This window comes from Ambystoma mexicanum, chromosome 10, assembly GCF_040938575.1.
Source record: "Ambystoma mexicanum isolate Mex_15411 chromosome 10, UKY_AmexF1_1, whole genome shotgun sequence".
Lineage (NCBI taxonomy): Eukaryota > Metazoa > Chordata > Amphibia > Caudata > Ambystomatidae > Ambystoma > Ambystoma mexicanum.
In genome coordinates, this window is record NC_090932.1 from 1,392,617,232 (window position 1) to 1,392,635,049 (window position 17,818).

Consider the following 17,818-nt stretch of genomic DNA (forward strand, 5'->3'; position numbering starts at 1 on the left):
TTCACAGAAATCCTCAAGAGGCTCGCAAGGCAGCCTACAATTTGCAATGTGGGGAGGATCAGGCCCCACAAGAATTTGTGCAGGAGTTAAAGCGTGCTTTTGCACAGACCACAAGAAGGGTGCGCACAGATAGTAGAGAGTTCATAAATACGTTTTTCCATGCCTTGCCCAAATACATCATGACCCAGCTCGTGAGGGATTTTCACGAGAAAAGATCCCTAGATTGGGTCATTGAACAGGCTACCCGGATCTATGAGGTGCAGAAACCGATAGATAGCAAAAGTAATGCCCAGAAAAACCCCAAAGCCAACACCACCCCTGCTGCTGCCAAGGTGGCAGAGGTAAAGGTCACCCCCGTTTTAGATTTGGAGATGGGGGGGCCTAAAAACCTACCTGCACCTAATAATGCTAGGCCCAGAAGGTCCTCGGGCCAGTCACAGACAGGGAGCCAGGGAGGCAGCCCCACAAATGGGGTCCCTCGCTCTCCTGATTATGTAAGTCCCCGTTACAAGGGAAACAGACCCATCCTGGGTTATGTGTGGACTCCTCCAGCCCAAGGGGGGGGATCCAGCCAAGCACCTAACCCAGGGAACTTCCCTCCTAATTTCCCACCGGAGGGCAGAAACTCCCCAAATCCTGGGCAAAACTTTTTCCCCAGTTATCCACCCAACTTTCAGCCCCAAAACCATCCATCCTTCTTTCCCCAATTCCCTGAGCCCAGACCACTGAATCCGGGAGAGGGGAGGCCAAGGGTGGAGGGGTACCCAAATCTTCCCAACCCGGGGTATTACCAGAGGAGGGATAGCTACCCTTCCCGGGATCAGCCCAGGGGAGAAAACAGGGCCCCGTATCAGCCTGAGCGGGTTTCCCAGTTAGAGCGCCAGGTTCAAAACATGGCGCGGGATATGGGTCATATACTGAGGGCGCAGCAGAACCCTCAGATCAGCATGCCGGCGCAGAACGCACCCAACTCTGGACCTGGTGCTCCAGAACAATGACGGGGGCAGCACCCCGATAACTCACCGGTTCCCAGGGAGGAGGCACAAGGGGAAGGGGGGTGTAAAGCCTTGGAGGAAGCTTCCTTCCTCACTTGTAAACAGCCCCTGGAAACCCAGGAACCGGAAACAAAATCTCTGGCCCCTGAAAGTCTGCCTCCTAAGGAGCAGAGGGGGGGTAGGAGAAACAAAAGACCCAAACAGACTCAGTTTAAGGAGGAGGTACAGATCTTCCAATTTGAGGGAGAGGGATCCTCAGAGGATCCTGAGAAAAGGATCTTCTCCTTCAGAGAGGGGGGAACTCCTCCCAAAGAAAAATGGGTCCCTAGGAATGCAAATCCAGACTGGGGAGATGTGGAGACTGAGCTACCGCCGCCCACCATCTCATCCCAGAACCAACAGCAAGAAAATCCCCGGGTTCAAACCCATACTGGGGACTGCCTCCAAAAAGGGGGGGGCGGCCCAGAACTGGAACCAGGGGAACCCACAATGGCTCTGATCTCCAGTTGCCAAATTTTTCTTTCAGATTCCCAAGACTCTCCACAGAATTCTGCCCAAATCTCTTCGCTAGCGATGTCCAAAACCAGAAAGTTAGCCCACCAGTTGTCCAAAAATGTGCATTATCTGTGCCCCCTTGAGGAGAAGGAGGGAAGATATTATGCCCCGGTACAAGTACAGGGGCAGGGTACAATCTCGGCACTGGTGGACACGGGATCTCAAGCTACCCTTCTGTCCAGAAGGGCCTTTGACGAACTGAATGCAGGAAGGGGAGAGAATTACCAAATTCCTCTCACCTCTCTTCCTGGACAACTACAGAACTTTGACGGGAAGGAAATTCCCGTCGAGGGGACGGCAGATTTGGACATTAAAATTGGGCGACATAAGTTGAAACACCCGGTCATAGTTGTGACCCCAGAGGGCACCCCTTGTTTACTAGGGAATGACCTCCTGAGAAGGTTGTCACCCCTAATAGATTGCGTAAACAAGGTCCTCTGGACCCAGACTAGCCGACCGATAAAATTAAAACAGAGTGTCAACCATGTTAGTTTAAACGGCACCTGCCACATGGTTGAACAAAAATCTGACCAAGTAGAATTTCACTTCCAGAATATCCAAATTCCAGACGTGACAGTAATAGCAGTAGGACAACAGACTGGTGATGGGGGTCCTCTCTGTTTCTGAAAATCAACCTTCCTTCCAGTCTAAAGTGGTACTCCACGCTGGAAGGAAACACCCTGAAATTCTTTACTAATCCACAATCAGAAACTCCCACTCCTATAGTCCAGAAAGATGTGAAATCAGCTCAGAGCCTGGCTGATATTCAGCAAATTGGAGAGCAGTTGTTCATCCCTGTCCAGTTAAATGATGGGAAGGACTCTGTTCTCGCTCGAGTGTGTGTGAACAACGGTAAGAGCTTCATCAGCGAAGCCATGTTCCGCCAACTCCCAAAAGATCCAGCCATTCCCACCTTCAAACTGATAGACAAATGGGAAATGGACCTGGAAGCACCTAATTCCAAACATCTCCTGCCAAGCAGGTGTATGCTCAAAATCTCCATTGGCAACAAGAGCATTGTCCATAATTGTTGGGTCGTGCGAGACGTCCCTGCCGCCTTTTACTTAGGCAGTGACATTCTCAATCGATTTGCCATTAGTTTGGACCTAATAAACTTCAAAGCTTGGTCCCGATTAGCGGATAATCCCATGGGCTTTGATGATCCAGAAAAAGCATTTAGGTCAGCTCAATTGCTACCTTATGCAGTTGAAATTCAGATTAAAGAGGAAGTCACCATCCCAGAAAGGACCCGACAATTCTCCCTGGAAGTGAAAGTTAAAAGAGGACAACATTTGAAAAACCCTGATGCTTACATACATCTAAATGCTTCTCTCCAACAGCAAGGGTTAGGGGTAAACCCAACACCATTAGTCAACATAGAACATGACACTATTCCAATAGAGGTGGATAACAGCGACTTAAAGAGTATTACTCTAGCCGCAGGCACCATTATTGGAATGGCGGTTGATGACCGACATTTTTCCATCGACTTAGTAAATGAACTGTTAGGACCAATCCCCAAGGACTGCTTTGACAGTGACAGTGATGACAATACAACACCAGACAGGATCTTTACCCGGCATGGGGGGAACTTCCTGGTGTACACTTCTTGCCCCTATGGTAAGGAAGATGTGACTTGTGACTTCAGGAGGGATGAGGTGATTTTCCAGGTTCATGAAGGCTGCCTTTCCCACCTGAAGCCTCCGGTCCAAATCAGCACTCTGACCAGGGACTTCTCCACCCAGCTGGAGGAGGCCGCGGAGATAGCCAGACCAGAAGTCTTTCCAGGCTTCAGGCAGATGGTGGAAGAGAGAGTCAACCTAGCGGACGCCTGTGTGACTCTGGAACAAAAGCAAAAGTTGAAACAAGTTTTCTTGGATTTCCAAGATCTCTTTGCGGTAGACTCATATGACTGTGGTCGCACTGACATCCACACAACAACAATCCCCACGGACCCTGGCATGACCCCAGTGTTTGTGAAGCAATATCGCTTGCCTCTCGCATCCATGGAGTCCCTCACTGAAATAATTAAGAACCTTGAGTCCCGGGGAATAATCCGTCCAGTCCACAGCACCTTCAATAATCCGGTGCTGGGAATATTGAAGCCAAACGGCCAGTGGAGACTCTGTGCCGACCTCAGGGAGCTCAACAAACGGGTCCATACTTCCCGATTGACCAAGGGCTGGCCCAGATCCAGGGGTCACAGGTATTCACTGCAATAGACCTGACCAAAGGATACTGGACCGTGCCTGTCAGTAGGGAGGACCAATACACGCTGGCTTTTACCTTTGGGGGCCAGCAGTACACCTGGACCCGGACTCCCTTCGGATACCTCAACTCCGGCAATGTATTCAACATTTTTCTACACAAGGCCATGCCTGACTTGGGTGCAAGGGGTAACCTGGCTTATGTAGATGATGTCCTCATCAAAAGTTCATCTGTGGAGGAACACATAGCGGAGATCCGTTATGTTCTGACACAGTTGAGGGCCGCCGGAGCAAAACTTTCCTTTCAGAAAGCACAGTGGTGTAGAACCTGTGTTAATTTCTTGGGGCATGAGATTACTCCTCAGGGTCTCTGTCCCCAGGAAAAGAAAGTGGAAGCACTTCAGAAACTGAAAGACCCCACAACTCTGCGAGAACTAAGGAGCCTCCTTGGACTGACTAATTACAGCAGAAAGTTCATTGAGGGCTACGCAGAGATCACCAGACCCCTGATTCATCTCCTGAAGGGGGGGGTCAAGTGGGAATGGGGTCCAGAACAATCCGAGGCAGTAAGACAACTCAAGAGAAGCCTCTCACAAGCGCCTTGCCTAGCTTACCCTGTCAGAAACAAGGAGTTCTTCCTGGAGACAGGGTTCTCTAATACGTGCTTGACGGCAGTATTATACCAAAAGCATGACAAGGTCAATAAAGTAATCTCATATGCGAGCAAAACTTTATTCTCTGTGGAGGAGAAATTCAACGATTGTGAGAAGGCACTCCTGGCGACGGTGTGGGCATTGAAGAATTACCGCCCGTTTATCCAGGGGGAACACATCATAGTGGAGACTCCACACCAGCCTCTGCAATATCTCCAAAGTGACAGAATCCGGGCCGGAAATGTGAGTAATTTCCGAATTACTTCCTGGATTCTGTCAATGCAAGGCTTTCCTGTGGAGGTCAGATATGGCCAAAACAAGAAGAGTCCCCTCGCGCAAGGTCTGGCTGACTTGCATGATTGTGCCAGAGAAAACTGTCTCGAGGACGAAAGTCTGAAAATCAAGGACAACATGGAGGCATACCTTAATTCCCCACACAAAGTCTTTGAAGAGGACAAGTGTGAGGGAATGCCCACTGTCTATGTGGATGGATGCTCTTACCATGTTGACAACAACGGGGAGAAAGAACTGGTGGCCGGCGTAGGGAATGCATGGGTGAATGAGTCCCCAGAACCCTCCGCTGGATACAAAATTGGTCCCCGAAGTAGTCAGGTGGCAGAATTGATGGCTGTACATCAGGCCATCCTCACTGCTGTCCAGCATCAACTCCACGAACTGGTCATAATCACAGATTCAGATTATGTACGGAACAGGTTCGTGGAGCACCTGGTTAATTGGAAAACCAGAGGCATGTTATGTGCTAACAACAAACCCTTGAAACATGGGAAGTTGATCCAAAACATTGATGATCTGGTCACATCGAATGGGATGACCATCTACTGGAAAAAGATCAAGGGTCATTCCAAAGTAGAGGGACCAGACAAAACTGGAAATGACTTAGCTGATCAGCTGGCCAAAACCGGGGCCATCCAAGGGGATCTAATTGAGATTGAGTCCCTGTTGGGGGAAATCCAGGTCACTGCTATCACTAGGTCCCAGTCAAATGCTCACAACAACCTTTCAATTGCACAATGGAGTAAGGAGACCCCTGATGCTGATTTGATTACCGCTCAGAAGGGGGATCCAATTATTGGTAAATTTTACCAGCACCTTGAGGACCCTGAGAACTTTCCCCTGACGGATACCGATTACATTGGGAAAGAGGACCTAAGAGTGTTGATGAAATGTCCAAAAATGTTCCGGATTCAAGACGGTTTGCTGGTAAGGAAATCCAAAGCTGGCCACGATCAGTGGGTGGTTCCTACCTCATTCCGAAGCCTGATGTTAAGTCACGCCCATGATGCGGCCACCGCCGGTCATAGGGGGTTTCACACAACATTGGAAATCTTAAGAGAGGTTGCATACTGGCCACACATGGGGCAGGACCTCGACCAATATTTGAAGGGGTGTCTTGTGTGTGCACAATTTCAGCCATCATCCCTCATGCACCGTGCGCCTCTCCAAAAGAGGGGGATGACACTGCCATGGTCAGATTTACAAATCGACTTTGTAGGCCCTGTGATTCGCTCGGCTAGGGGGAATAAGTACATGTTGACTGTGACATGCTTGTTTACCAAGTGGGTGGAATGTCTCCCAGCCCAGAACTGCAAGGCAGAAACGGCAGCTGCCTTGATGATTAACCACATCTTTTCCCGTTTTGGTCTACCTCAAAGGATTGAGTCAGACAGGGGTAGCCATTTCACCAGTGAAGTAATGACAAAGATGTGGGAGATACTGGGGGTCAAGAGAAAGCTGCATATTGCTTATAGACCAGCTTCTTCTGGGGCAGTAGAGAGATATAACCGGACAATTGTGAGCATATTAAAGAAGTTTGTGGCAGATTCTGGGCCAAGTTGGGATATCCGATTACCTCTGGTCCTAATGGCTATCAGATCTACCCCTTCATCTGCAACCAAAATGTCACCATTTGAGCTGATGACTGGGCGCAAGATGGTGCTTCCGCAGCATTTGCTCTACAGGACCCAAGAGCAGACACTGATAAATGCCTCCACAACTCATGAGTATGTGGAGAATTTAAGGAAACACCTTCAACATGCTTTTGCTTATGCTCAGCGGAATCTAGAAAGATCAGCTGATAGCATGAAGACCCATTATGACCTGAAAACTTCCAGGAAGGAATATCAGGTGGGAGACCGGGTCTATCTATACAACTTCCAAAGGAACCAGGCCAAGCAGCGCAAATTTTTGCCTACATGGAAGGGACCCTTTGAGATCATCGACAAGATCTCCCCTGTGGCCTACAAGATCCGCATCCCCAAAGGCGGTTCGGCAGAGGGGGAAGACAAGTGGGTCCACATAAACCAGTTGAAATGTTGCCATCCCAGGCACACTCTGCAACAACTGGAGGAATCCTCTGGAATCCTAGCGGGTACTGTATCAGACTAATTCAGTTCCAATCATAAAACATACCACATCTAGTCTCTAACATACTGTGATTTGTATGAAACTGTCTCTTAGTCATACTGTTTTTTTTTTTCAAAATAAGAATGTAATGTTTTGTGATTATGAAATGCATATGCTGCCCCACTATCTCAACGGTGGTGGAAAAACGTCTATGAATAGGTATTGCCGCTCTTCCTTTGTCGTCCTAGGAGAAAGAAAACCTTGAGACGGGCCAAGGAGGACGATCCGGAGACCGGGAGCTGAGACGCAACGGGCTCGGGGTACCGCCCAATATTCCCATCAGGACCGGCGAGGAGAACCGATCGATCCGACCGGATGGAGGAAAAGATGCTGAACTGTGCCATCTATTGGAAGAAGATGAGGAAACATCCCAGATCTTGCGAGTCCCATCAGTGAAACCGAATGGCCATCGCAAGAGGGGGGCTTGTGGGATGTATTTACCCATGCATCCGAGCCCTACCTCAAAACTGTGCAGTACTGACATGAAAACATCATGATGGCCAGAGCTTCCCAGAAAATGCACAGGGAAATGCAGGAAGAATAGGCTGCCACCCATTTTTGCCGATGTTATGGGCACAGAAGGACACTGCCTAAAACCACCATTGGACTACCCGCACAGTAGTCTGAAACCATTGGGAATGGCAATGCTGATTGCCAAATGCAACCTAGAATTGTGGGGAATTCATTCTTCAATCCCAAAAATGGGTGCAGTACCAGTACTCACCACTATCCAAAAGCCGGCGTTTTAAAACCATCCTGTGTTCCTCTGAAGGCAAGCCAAAGTGTCTATTTTAAACATTGCAACATGTGCAAAATATTCACTGAACACCAGCAGACATTTGGCAGAATGAGGTTTTGTGTGCTTACAAAATCTGGGAAATGAAGAGCCCAAAACAGTGCTTATAACAAAACTGCTGTGGAGTCAGCAGTTTAAGTTGCACTGGATTAAAGACACTAAAATCGAAAATGTTTAGATTAAATGAGTGACCTATGTTGGTGTCACATGCCTTTGTAACTGTTGAAATGCCATAGTTTTGCACTTAGAATCAGCATTCTAGCTGCATATGTAAAAATGTTTAGTTTTATTTGAATGCAGGAACTGGGGAACAAAAAGTGACATTTTATCTGAAACCTGGCTTAAGGAACTGAATTCTGCCTGGCAACTACCCCCATCAGGAGTGAAACTTGAGTCACAGCTGTGTTCCCAGGCCTAGCTGCCCTTTTGCTGCTCACACTAAGGATATGCCATCTATCTGATAATTGAATTACCTGTGCTCTGCAGGAGAGTGAACAATGCAACTCCCTTCACCCAGGCAGAGGGTTTATTGAGAGGATCATAAATGGCTTCCTCTTGAACAATGAGCCTCTCCTGACTCAGGCAAAGGTTTTATTACAGCAGTCGTAAAATGTAGCTTCCTCTTGGCAGAAGCTGGGAGGAGCACTGCCTGTGAGAGCAAGCTGGCTTGGCAGAACTGGATAAACCAGTATTTCTACCTTGTGCTGAGAGGAAACCACACCCCTTTGGAGCCAGAACATAACTCTAAAAAGATGAATAACTCATAGAGCGGACATGTGAAAATTTTATAAATGATACCATAATTCTTGTGATTTTTCTGCCCACAGTTTAAGAGGTTTTTAGAACCGGTGGTATGTTCAGGGGGGTGTTAGCGGAAAAGTGGATATTACTCTAAATGTATGCATGTTAAAAGTCTGAAACTTCATCAGTTAATGTCCATACTCCCTGCGCACATGTATGTAAAGTTGGGTCAATGTCAGAAATTGAAAAATCAGTTAAAAAGTCAATTATGTGCCATTTCTGAATGCAAGCTCTTAGAAACAGCAGATTTGGACAGAGACATGGCTAAATTCAGCCACACCATGTATATGTAATTTCAAGCAACTGTGTAACTGTGAAATATGTCTTTTATTATCAAATATAGAATGTGTGCAATCTGACAGAGGAGTGTCCTATCTGCAAGCCATAAAATGACATCCCTCTGACTCACAGTTCATTCCCCAATCAAATGATAAATGGAAGTTTGACCAATTAGAAGCTGAGAGAGAGGTAGGGTCAGTGATGCTAGAACACACCCACATTCTAAACACATAAAAGCAGACAGACAGGACAGATAGGGACCTTCAATTCCATCTGCAGCGGGACGCTCTGCCGGAAAAATCCATACTTACCTCCATCAACCTCCAGAAAGCCAAACTAGAGACTTCAATCTATCCAGAACTAAGAGACCAGACCAGAGAGAAAGCAGTGCTGTACCCAGAGAGACCCAGACCAGCAGAGAGAGCTGACCCAGATCACTGTGAAGTGCAGAGGCCAGACCAGACCAGACCAGAGTCTAAAACCTGACCAGATCCATGACGAGGCCCATTTCACTCAAGAATATAGTGTGAGTACCTAGAAAACTGTGCAGATCCAATCTCCTAGTTTAAATTCATCTAATTCAATCTATTTAACCTAAGTAGAACTGCCTGATAGATCCAAAACTGTCACCTGTCATTTGCAAAGCTGTCACTTGTCATTTTCTAGTTGCAAGCTGCACGTGTCTTTTTGAACTTTAAAATTTCAAATCTGAAAAACGACCTTTATTTAATCGCTCATATCTCCGCAACCGTTTGTGCTAGAGACTTGCAGTAACTTTCATTTGGAAGATGAGATCCTAGGCTTTCCTAGGACCCCAAAACGATAGAGATAGTCCTGGTGGTTCCTCTGTAATAGCGCTCGGCGCATCCGTGAATTTTACCGCGATTTGCAAATTTCTTCACATGTAAAAACTGCTGCTGCTTGCCTTCCATTTGCCAGAAATTCGTTTAACCTGCTAACTATCCCTGCATCATTGCTAGTGTGAGCCTGAGCTAATATTAACTAGATACCATTCACCCTGAACCTCTGAAAGGGAATTAAAAGCATTTTAGCATATTTTTTTAATTCATTGCCAGCACATATCAAAGCAATTTGGGCCTGTGTTTTCAAACTTCTGTAGTCTAAGCTTGCTGGGGTGAACTGAATCACATTTGATTGCATTTCTGAGAACTGTGTGTTTTCCTTCCATTTCCTTGCATTGCATCAAGGGGGGGAGGGGATTGCCAGAGAAAAGTGATTACATTGTTTTGTTGAAATCATATTGAGTATTTCTATACTGCATTTCATTCATTCAACCTTGCATCCATTTGAACTCTATAAAGCATTTTGTACCACCTTCTTCTTTTGTTCCTATTCACCTGTGTGCTACCTTATCCATTTTATGTCAACTCCTTATTGATTATAGAGAAGCGTGTTAGTGCCAGATTCTCCGTTGTTAATATTTATCATATCAGATTAAGTGTGCTATTCAATTATTAATTTATTATAAAGTGTGATATATATATATATTTTAATTTATCAAATAAACCTTTTAAACTTGCAAAACAGAACTACTTCTTGGCTCAGTGGGGTCAGGGGGATTCCAAGAGAGGGGTGTTATATAGGGGTAGCCATCCAGAACGCATGAACTGGACATAAAGATATATCAATAAGGGTTTTCATTCAGTATTATAGACTGGGCGTTGACTTAGCTGTAGTGTTGAATTGAATCCCCTTACAAATGTGTCAAAAACTTTGTGATTTACTAGTAACTGCCATAGTAAAAATATATTCCACGTCAGCTTATCATGGGGAATTTAATAAAAGAACAGCGGTAGTACACCATGCTGCACGGCCGTTAGACAATTTTCCCACCATTTTTACAAAAAGCATAATAATAAGGAACATGTCATTTACTCCCCACAGTCCTAATTTTACACTCCACCAGCACGCCAATTCTCAAATTTGGGACATGTTCAGCACAGCCGGGAACACCTTTTAGCTGGCCATTACAGTTTGCGAAGTCGCAGGTGGATACATTGCTTTTCAACAAAATTGCCTGTAAATGTTCTAAAAATATGACATCAAAATGGAGGCAGTACGACTTATGGTTGCTGAGGAAAAAAAACTCCCTTGCTAGCCTCCTCTCTATTCTCTTCTATTTCCCTCCTCGTTCTCTTCCCTAACTCTGCTCTGTTTTGCTTACTGGTCACCTGGTGCACCTCCAGAGCCACACAGGTCTCATGCTCCCCCGCCAGTCTCTCACTTGCCCTCAGGCCACTGCAATCTGCTCATCACTACTGCTTTTCTGGAATTTGTTCCTTGAGAAGGGTAACCTCTCTGCACTTAACCCAATGGTTGCTGGACTGGATGCACTTGTTCCCTTCCTCCTCCCTTTCGCTTCCTGTCTGTGCATATACATTACCTAGAATGCACTCGGCCTACTTCACCACGTCTAATATGGTATTTTTTTGATTCTGTATGTTCTTCTCCTTCTCCTTCTCCTCCTCCTTATCACCTCACTCTTTGTCATGCACTTGCACTATCTGAAACATCATTGGCCTAGTACGATAGTTTAAGGATTGTATGTTCCTCTTCCTCTCCTCCCCCCTTTCTCACCTTCCTTCTTGTCATGCACTTGCACTAGTAGTAATGCCGTCAGGCCTAGTTTGCTAGTCATTTTTTGTAAGATCATTCAGAAACTTCAAGTCCAAAGAATGACTCTGTAGACCCTTGTTCCCTTCCCACCTTGAAGTGCTTTCAAGCACTTCACTTGTGGATACGCGCTTTAAAAATAAGCAATTACAATTACAATAGAAAATCTTCATGTTATGCAAATTGTAGCTCTCTGGTCTCTAGACCATTTGCCACTCTGGGCCAGTCTGTGACCAGAGTTTTTTTTTGTTGATTAGTCTCTTTGTTGTTTGAAGTGTATGCTGCAGATCGTAAATACCTGGGATGCACCGGCCAACACAGAATTCCTCCTCCCCACATTCCAGTGATGCACTGGCCAAAACATTTGGCATGCACAGAACTGCCCTCATAGGTAGCAGGTCTAGGGAAACTTGGTTTTCAACACCCTCCAGACAGGCCACATTTTATTGCAGTTGTAAATAGTGGGGATGCAAGCCAAGCTTTCAGTGGGGGAGTCTTTTGTGAATTGTGCCCAGAGACCCACCGATTGTCCTTGGCTGAAAGGAACTCAGAGATTGCATTTTCCAACATTAGCCTTTACTCTTTGACTTACTGTGTGTTTGTTTTCTCCTGAAAAGTGGGGCTTAATAGTCACAGTGCACCACCTTTGGATGGTTGGCAGTTTCAGTGAAAATGCTGCATTTGTTTCTCAGCCAATAATGTGATGTGCTTTTCCAATCTGCACTTGGATTCCATTTTTGCTTTAGCTTTCTCTAGATTTCATCTGCAGAAAGACACCCACATAATCTGCTTAAATAGGCCCCTATGGTGTGATGTGCTTTTCCAATCTGCACTTGGATTCCATTTTTGCTTTAGCTTTCTCTAGATTTCATCTGCAGAAAGACACCCACATAATCTGCTTAAATAGGCCCCTTTTCAAAATGCAGGTTTCTGAATGCTGGCAGGTAATTTCCCCAGTGGGGCCTTCAGTTCCATTGGTTTGGCGGCACTTTGATTACACCCCACATTCCCTTAAAATCATAGTGAACATATTGAAACTTCTTACGGACTGCAAGGTAGACAAGGTGTGAAGTGAGAATGTCCCCCTTCTTTTGGTTCTTGGGGAAATATATGAATGGTTTCAGGTGGCTCATGAAAAGTATTGAATGGTAAATGCCTGTCCGGGCCTGCTTGTACGGGAGAGTATCTGGTATCTGGAGAGCAGTCACTGAGTCACAAAACTGCTGTCTGTAAAGACTTTATCTTAATGCAGCACTTCGAAAGCCCTGTTAAAAGCTTTGATGTCATATCACTTTAAGGGAGAGTGTGGTGATGCATGTCTCATTGTGAATGTACGTACATGCAGATGGAGGCCAGCTATCCCATGCAAGCCTGAATTTGTGAATGGTTCTCTATGGTGAAAATCCAAATGCTGCCTCCTCAATTATGCAGTAAGATTGCTCGTGCATAGCCCCTTCGCCCTTAAAAAGAGTGATACTTTCTAAGGTTGTCAAAGGTCTGGCCTTATGGAATTGCTGCCATCAGGCCAGTAAGTGCACCTGGCCAATGATGTTGGGCTGTCTGCTCTGTTCAGCTGGAAAATTCTGTACTGTCATTCCATAGGGTACACTGACATATGTAGGGAAAAATACTCTTAAACAGGGATGTTCCACTGAGAGACCGATTGGCTGAATCTGCTTAAGTCCTACTAGCTTCTAGAAGAGCCCCACCTGTTAGGATGTCAATCATTTCCACCAAATGTGAGACAACATCACCTTAGCCCACCTTCATCCCACCATACTAGAGGATGCAGGGATCTGTGGCTTTCCTATGCCTCTCACACTTCGCCCCTCTGCCCATGACACAATCCAGTGGAGGGATCTCTAGCTCTCTCGCGATCACGCTTGATCTCTCTCTCTGCCCAAGCAGAAGAGGGCACTTTGCCATTGATGCAGACATGTCTGTAGTGCAATCGAAAAGATTCCCAATATGCAAGTTATTCCAGATGAGTAACTGACTCTTACCCAGCCTTTTTGACCTAGAAGCAGGGCTGGTGAAAATATGTATGCTGCCCCAGGCAAAATTATATTTTTCCGGCCATCCTCCTTTGCATTGGGGACAGACTATAAGCATTTGTGGCAGAATTAGATCTCCAGGGTGCTCTTTTACTGTTCTTCTGAAGTGTAAGCATGTGCATAGAACTATCCTCTTATAGCACTGCAGCTCCCTAGAAGAAGCACCTGCTAATTTGGAAGTCTCCCAATTTCCATTTATCCACGAAAACTCTCATCTCGCTTCCTGCCAGTTTCACCAGCCAAGTTTTGATCTCCCTCTCTGTCCCAAGCACACATGGACCTCTCACCTTTCACTCCTTGTCCCATGAGGCGGACTAGCTTGTTGGGCTCTCACCTATCACTCCTTGTCCCATGAGGCGGACTAGCTTGTTGGGCTCTCACCTATCACTCCTTGTCCTATGAGGCGGACGAGATTTCCTAACATGAAGTTCTTCCGAGAAGCAAGTATCTTGGGTGAAGGCATAGTACTCTACATGCTACTGATTGTACCGTAGCCAGGCTCAGACTGGCCCATAGGGCAATAGGCCCATGGTCGAACCAAAACACAAAATGCTGGTGTGGGCCAGTATTTTGGGCAATGTGGGCCACTTTTATTTCCAATTGGGGCCCGTTTGATGAGTAAATTAACTCAGCGGTTAGTAGTCTTGACCAGTGTTGCAGAATAAATATTCTTTAAAATGCACAGTTTGCATTACACTTTATCAAAAACTCCCCATTGGTTACTATTCAAACAGTGTCACAAACGGAATGAATAGCCACTTGCAACTGTGGGCCACTTTTTCATTGCTGTCTGAGACAATTTCATGGACCAGTCCGACCCTGAACGTAGCCCTACTGGTTTCCTTCTGCCCATCGTGAATTCTTTGAGTTTCCCCATAAGCCTTTATTCCCTCTCATTCATGTTCTCCACTTCTTCTACCCAACACACAAACACATGCCCTTTAGTGTGACATTTAATTGAAAATGCCGTCAATGTTTTTTTCCTTCACATTTGCAATCTTCGCTCCATCTTTGCCTCTGAGTTATTTCATTGGCTCCAAAGGAGGGGTTTCTCACATTTCTGGTGCATGCATACCTGAGTCTAGGAAAGGAAAAAAGTGGGCATTTGCAGAGCTGTGGGAGTGTCAATGGAAATGTCCAGATGAGGTAAAGGTACATGTCAAACAAAGTATCATTTTCCACGTGTTCACAAGGATCTATGTGTAACTTTCTCACCATTTTAGTTCTCATCATTTAGTGCCAATGGCTTAATTGGAGCTAAAAAAAACATACTACTAGTGTAATGAAAAATGTCTTGGTCTGCCTACAGCCACTCAGCTCCCGATTTATGGATTTTTTTGCAGGTTCAAAGTGACTTGGCACTGCAGAAAAGTGACTTTGCACTGCAGACACAAACCCTGATTCATGGAACCGTGCAAAGTACATTTCTGCAGTGCAAAGTCCGTGCAAAGTCATTTTGTACTGCAAAAATGACAATGCACTGACTTTGCACTGCAAAAAATACACTTTGCGCAGTTCCATGAATCAGGGTTTGTGTCGCAAGTGCAAAGTCGCTTTTCAGCAGTGCAAAGTGACAATCGTGCAAAAAGGCTGATGATTCAGGCCCTCAATTCATATGCACTATGTGTGTGCTTCACCGAAGTCCTAGTAAAATGAAGCATTGGCAAACCCAACATTATTTTCTTGTGTATAAGTATTAGGCATTTGCTAGGCACTGCTATTAGATGCTCAGGTACTCGTACCATGTTGCACCTGCTACCATCAATGGCCGGTTAATACCACTACGGCAGAGCCTGGCAAGTGCCTTTCTCATGCCTACACAAAAGCCCAAACGGTTGGCATTACCAATGCTTGTTTATAAAAGCATGAGCACAACACATCCAACAACCCTTTCAGAAATCTGCAACCAAAACCATGGCATTAAAAGCATCATTTATGTTCAGCAAGGAGCGGGCAGCGGTAAGGCTTCTGTGGTGAGTGGTGCCTTGGGAAGACCTTCCCTTCCAGAGACGCTACTCATGTAGTATTGACCCAGCTCCCCCATGGAATTGTAGGCAGTTCATTACCAGGACAGCTGGAGCAGGAGATCCTGCCCTCAGGGAGCCCGAACAAAACAAAGGCATACAGTCATTCCTACTAGTTTTGTTCAAGCAGCAGCTGCTTCACGCTGCCTCCCTCTCCCCGAGTTCACCTGGGCATTAAAGGCCTTCAACCACACATGTGGTTAATTATCTACCGCATAGGTTGTCACTACGCCCTTAACTACCCTAAATATCTCTATTGTTGATAATACTAGTTGGTCACAAGTGGGAGCCTTAGAATAGCATTTACAAGCGAGAAGATGAATTAGCAATTAGTAAGAGCATAATTCATTGAAAAACAATCAAAACAATGTCTGCTAATACTATGAGATCTCCACAGTGCAAGCACAATTGGCCTCATCAGCATGTGAATTAAATAAAATAGGTCCACACTCTGATTTCTGTATGTAAAATAAACATACAGACTCAAGTGCATTTGTACTGCATGTTATTATGCAGCATTGATCTGTGAAATGTGAAGGTGTGTCATGTGAACATGTACTTTGGTGCTTACAGATGAATTGTGGCGTGCATGTGTTCAGTATCACCACATTAGTGCACATTCGAAAATACCGAATCTGAAAATGTCGAAGATGTTGCTCCAATTTCGCAGCATTTATGTGTGGGGTGTGGATTCGGGTATTTAATTATGTGAGGGGAGTATCCGGGACTGCGGCAAGGGGGTCTCCCACTGAATATAATTGCATGAAAAGAAAACAAAAATCAACATTTTCCAATTCAGTATTTCGAATTTGCAGAATTCACACAATTCCCATATGTTATATCGGTAACGCCTTACCTGTTTTCTATGTCAAACACTGAAAGCTGCGGACAAATAAATAAATCACAGATGGCTTTTTGAAACATATTTATTTAACCCGATTTGCCACTTCACCTAATGGCTGCCTTCGGTGTGTCCCGGCAGTGGAACGCATTTCTTTACCTGAGGTAAACTGATGAAATGATCTGTCACCCCTCAGCGGACAGGCACAATGGTTCAGCCTGCTGGCTGCATACAAAAGCTTTCCCACCAAAACCGGGGGGGGGGGGAATTGAGGGGGCCTGGAAGAAAGAAGGTCAGCAGTTCCAAACGGTCTGGTTCAACCTTGTAGGGCTGCTCTAGGCCTGTTTGTTGTGACCCCAGGACTTACGTTTCCTGTCAGTGATATAGGTGCCCAGCCACTGCTGTCCTTGTGTGCCAATAATGCCATAAAAAAAGAACCAGAGACTGCTGCCTCATGTTGCAAAAGTATTGCCAGGGCAGAGCCACACACTGAAAAGGTGAGAAAAAGGGCCTGTGGTGCTTTGCACCCGAGCCCCATAGGTCCACAGTGTCCCTGATTCTCTGCATCCTACAGAAAAAGGGGCAACGTTGCTGTCAGCAGCAGTCCCATGAGCAAAGGCACGGCACCGCCCTCTGCGCCGTTTACCTCTCGTGTTGAAGTACTAAGATGTTCTACTGTAACCAATGGAATATATTGCAAATCACTGACAGCTCTCAACAATTTACAAAGGTACAATGCCATGGGGGTGGGAGGGAGTCATGAAATTGGGGGCATGGCCTCAACCCTTAAGGGGGGGGAAAAAGAAACCGTTTTTAAATGCTTACATTTTATAACATAAAACACATTTAGTAAATAATGTAAGAGAGTGGACATACTAGCAATTTCTAAAGCTTGTTAATTTCAATGGGCCTCATTCCAACTATGCCGGTATCCTGGCGGTACAGCCGCCAGGATACCAGCAAAGTTGTTACTGTTTCTGGCACCTGGTCCGGTGGCATTGCTGTCGGACCATGGTTGCCGCAGGGATGGTGTCAATCCTCATTCATGGAGTACCATAGGACACCATGAGGGTATTTGCCGTCATTACCGGCACCCGCAATGCCAGTGCCGTTAATGAGGGCTTTTTTTTGCTGGTAGGGCGATTGGTTTTAGCTGGAGGAAACGCAGCCACCCCACCAGCAAACCCATAGTTGGCCGTTTAAGTAAAGTACCAGTATCCACCAATACCGGCACTATTATACTGGACTAGCCGACTTAGAATGAGGCCCAACGTGTGAACTTCTGGCTGTAAGAACAACCAGTATCCTTTAGCAGTCTCAATGCACTAGAAATCTTGTCAAGTGTAGACATGTTGTTACTAATATACGTCAGTACTGCCTGCTTTTAAGTAAGTGTACCAAAAGAATATTCAAAGTCCTGTGCAAATTATACATGCAGGCATTGCCACTGTAAAACATTTTTATATTGCCTGTGCACAAAAAGACCACTCTGAGGATATATGCCAGTGCAGGCCCTCTTTGCAGTTAGGTGTGCTCAAAAGTGTGCATCAAAATA